The sequence below is a fragment of the Camellia sinensis genome, chromosome 14, assembly GCF_055761805.1.
Source record: "Camellia sinensis isolate YWXY chromosome 14, ASM5576180v1, whole genome shotgun sequence".
NCBI classification, from domain to species: Eukaryota; Viridiplantae; Streptophyta; class Magnoliopsida; order Ericales; family Theaceae; genus Camellia; species Camellia sinensis.
In genome coordinates, this window is record NC_138974.1 from 89391707 (window position 1) to 89396345 (window position 4639).

Sequence of the window (4639 nt, forward strand, 5' to 3'; positions counted from 1 at the left end):
AATAATGTTCTCAAAATATTTTCAAAAAGGTAAAAGAGGTGTGTGATCACATGGTAACCAATTCCAAATTGCCGTTCTTCAATAAGAATATCCAAAATCAAGTTTTTCTCTAAAGAGTCAATTGGAAATTGATTAAATACATGAGGGGTACACAAAATGCTCAGAAATTGAACTACAATGCGAAAGCAAAATGGGATAAAGTGGGGCTCATTGATCAAAAGGTGCGGCCACATTTGCGGATTAGAAAAAACATGCGGTCGCATTCATGATGTGTAGCAGCAAGTTTTGACCTGAATGTATGTAGATCAAGTTTTGCAAAATTTTGTTTATAATTTTGTTTATGGCAAGGCGGCACACCGTGCAGCTATGTATATAAAACATTAGGATTTTGACCTAATATGTATAAGCTTTTCCCTTAAGCCTCCTAGGCCTATATACCCCCCTCTTTTAACAAGATGAATAACGGGGGCAAAAACACCATACTAATCTAACTTCATCTATACACACCAACTCCAAACATCCAACCCTAATTCCAGCAACCTAAAGGTGTTCTTGAGCTGCCAAAAGGTGCATGTGGCACTAAGAACCTTAAACCTAGGGGGAGCATTCCTAAACTCATCTCTTGCTAATTTACATTGCATCCTTCGCTTTGTTCAACAAACCATAACTAAACTTCTATTTACCCACTATTCTGTTTACCCACTGTTTCCATGTACCTTCATCATGATTTTCATATCTAATAATGATTAGATAGAAGTCATGCATGATTCGTGATGATAGAGTAGCTGTTTATCATTTCTTTTTGCTATTTTTGCACTCTTTTGCATTTTGTATAGTTGTTTTAAAATTCATAACATGCACATCATGTATATAGGCCAGGTAACCCATCATTTTTACATGTCAGTTGTCCATAATACTAATCATGTCAGACATTCTCAAGGCATGCAAGTATGCAGACAAGTTTCGAATCATACACTTGATGCTCAAATACTAATTTTTTATAACCTTCAAATGTTGTCAAATCATGTAGAGCATATAAAATTTATCAAGTATAAATTATAGCTTAATCAAATTTACCTAGAATATGACTCCAAAGGTCCCATTCTAATGAACTTATAAAATAAACCCCAAACTTGCTTAGAATTCACCATCATGATAATAAAATTTCCCTTTCTATGGTGATTCAAGAAATTCCCCTAACATGGCACCTAATCTACGAAGTACGGATACTCCGAAATGGCCCCTGCACGCGTGTCGGATATGTATCGGATACGGATACACGTCCGATACGTATCAGATACGGCAAAGAAGTATCCCAATTTCTTTAAAAAAAATTTAAATTTTGGATACGTTTGGGATACGTGAGGATACGCTTGGGATACTTTCGGAATACGGTGGGGTGAACAAATAATTTAAAAAACTTATAATGGGGTCAAGATGTAAAATAACAAAAGTAATCTAAAATAAAACAAAAAAAATCAACCAAGCCCTAGCTCAAGGCTCGCGAACAGCAGCAAGGAGGAGGAGGAGGAGATCAAGGTTTGTCCTCTCCCTCTCCCTCTCACTCGATCTCTCTCTCTCTCCCTTGATCTCTCTGTGCCTCTCGCTCAATCTCACTCACTCTCTCTCTCTCTCTGACCCCTTTGAATTTCTTTTTTTTCTTTTTTTTTTGCAACTAAGCTGAAAGGCAATCCTAATCCGAGATATATTTACTCTATTCCAGTCCTGTTAAACAGCAGCCAAAAATTTACTCTTAAATTTTTTTTTTTTTCTGTACCTGTGTTGCATCTTCTGCTTAATGTTAATTTATGGTTTCCCTTCAATAACTTGTTACAGATTATCTCTTTAAAGATTTAAAGAGATTTAATTGAATTGCTGAATTTTTTTGATGTTCATGTCAAAAAAAATAACTACATTAATGTTTTGTTTTATTTCTTTACCAAATTTATAAATTTTAGGAAATGAATTCGAGTACGGGAAGTTTAGTTTCAACAACTAGAACAAGTTAGAGCTATTAACCTCGAAGACTCTTAGATTTATAGGAATCTTTCTTTTTTATCAAGTTGTCTTTTGCTTTAGGTTTTATTTTTATGCATACTACATTACTAAGAATTGTAAAAATAATATTTTTTACAAACGTATCCCCGCCATACCCGTATCCTATTTTTTCAAATTTTTCTGTATCGCCGTATCCGTGTCGTATCGTATCCATATCTCGTATCCGAGATTCCTAGCATCTAATCATAATTTAATCCCAATAAATATTCACAATTCCAGTCATTCAAGCAATTATTTATTACAATAAGTTTTTTAGTAAATAGAAACTTAGAACATGCTTTCATAATTAAAATCCCCCAACATACTGTCATAATAGAAATCCCTCAATATGCTCTTGGAAATTCAAACCATACTCTTGAGACATGAACATCCAAAACATGTTTTCTACTATATTGAATCAAGAGTTAGAGATCCTACCTTAAAATCACAAGCAAAGAGAAAGTGAAATCACCCAACAAGCATGCAAAACCAAGAGGGAAAAATGAATTGCGAAATGATGTGTACTAGCAAAAACTATATGATATGCAGATAGAAACTTCTCACAAGAAGTATAAGTTGTTTAGAAAGAGAGAACCTCAAAAATCAGAGATAGATGGGGAAAAGTGTATTGCCGATTTCTTTTCAAACTTCGAGTAATTGCGCTGCACTTTCTTTTGATTTAAATCGTCGGAGGTGAAATGCATTTCCTCTATCTTCAGTAAAATAAATTGTTTTACATTGTTCAGACTCAATGAGGCCTTCCATCTGACACCTACCTCAGAAGGATGCCTTAAAAAGGAAGAAGAAGAAGAAGAAGAAAAAGAAGAAGAATAAGAAATTCATTGTATAACATTCTCAAGAAAATATATATACATGAAACTCACCATCTTATTCTTCTTGTCATTCGCCATGGACTTCAAAAAGAAACCAGCCAACCTAAATACCGAGTAAAAATAAAAAGCGAAATAATTAGGGTAAAGAAAGCAGCAAAATTAATTGCAACTAATCCACACTCTCACTTCTCACCGTTGATTTTTATGGTTGATTTGAGAATAGGTTATTTTAGTAACTTTAGTTTTTTGGCTAAAACATGAGATGAAAAAAAACTAGTGTGTTTTAGGATAATTTTTTGGCTTTTTACAATCAAACGTGCAAAAAATAAAAAGAAAATGAAATATTTGACTTTTTGTATATCTCTTTTGGGCTTTTTTAGTAACTTTTTGGTTGTTTGACTATTATAGGGGTTCCCAACCCAACCTTTAGTTGAAGTTATAATCAGTAGTTATTGACCCATCGCTAACGCTAACGCAAGACAATACCTTCGCGATTGATGAGTGAGAGCAACTAGCTTCTCTTTCATGCAATTTATTCCTTAGGTTTTGTGCTCATCATCGTATAATAGGGGTGGGCATCATGTCATATCATGTTCGCGTGTTGAAAGCACGAACACGAACACGATATGTTTATAATCATGTCAACCTATGGGTGACACGATTGACATGGTTAATTTCTAAACTTGTTTACCAAGACATGACAGGACACGATTGACCCAACATGAAAAACCTGTTTATCCAAATAAATATTTGTTCAAAATTTTATTTCCACAATCACCATTCAACAATAATATAAAAACATAACCAATAATAATAATAATAACACAACTTCAGTACATAATTACGCAATAGTAAATATTGCTAAATTGATCATATGAATGGATATTGCAAAGATTTAAAAAACGCGAAGACTATAAAAATGTCTCTACAGTGCCCTCAAACAATCAGAGACCGTCCTCCACAAGACGAATTGAACTCAGTGAGGGAGACAAAAGCAGAGAGAGAGAGAGCAAAAAGAAACCTACCGAATCGGCCAGCGGTGAGGCGATCTAAGAGGAGAAGATCGACGGTGACCGGTAGGGCTAGAGGTGGCGACGACGATCGGCGACGGCAGCGATTGGCAACGCTAGTAGCGGCGGAGGCGATCGGCAAGGTGAGGAGCAGCAAGAGGCAGGCAGAGAGTTGAAAGAGATATTTTGGGGAGATGAATTAGGTTTGATTGGGAATTGATTGTGTGTGTGTGTGTGTGAGAGAGAGAGAGAGAGAGAGAGAGAGAGAGAGAGAGAGAGAGATAGAGATAATGTATTTACAATTATTTGAACTAGAATATTGTATTTACAATTACATTCAATTAAAATATAATCACACTTATTTAAATTGTGTGATTAAAAAAATATTATCTCATGTATTAAATTAAGTGTAATTAAAAAATTATTTTAATTAAAAAATCATTTTAATTTTTTAATTACATTTTTAATAAAAATGAGATATTTTTAATTCTTTTTATATGATCTTTAATCACATGTTAATTAAAAAGTGTGATTAAAAACTATATATATAATCACACTTAATTAAAAAGTGACAAAAAATAAATATTATCACACTTAATCAAATTAAGTGTGATTTAAATGCCAATTTTTAATTTTTTTATCACACTTTCAATAAAAGTGAGATATTTTTATTTGTCAAAGTGTGATCTTTAACTGTTTTTGTAATAGTGTGACTATTTGTTTAATGTTTACCGATCCAATATATTAGGACATAACATA

At 33.5% G+C, this 4639-nt stretch overlaps 1 long non-coding RNA gene across 1 annotated transcript; it reads right to left on the reverse strand.

The window, feature by feature from the left end:
• Nucleotides 1-2623: 2623 nt before the first annotated feature.
• LOC145807531 (uncharacterized) lies at nucleotides 2624-4150 on the reverse strand. Its single transcript, XR_014350674.1, has 3 exons — nucleotides 3896-4150; nucleotides 2922-2973; nucleotides 2624-2826 (listed from the first exon to the last, which is right to left on the reverse strand). It is a non-coding gene; the product is annotated as an uncharacterized LOC145807531 (long non-coding RNA).
• Nucleotides 4151-4639: the final 489 nt, after the last annotated feature.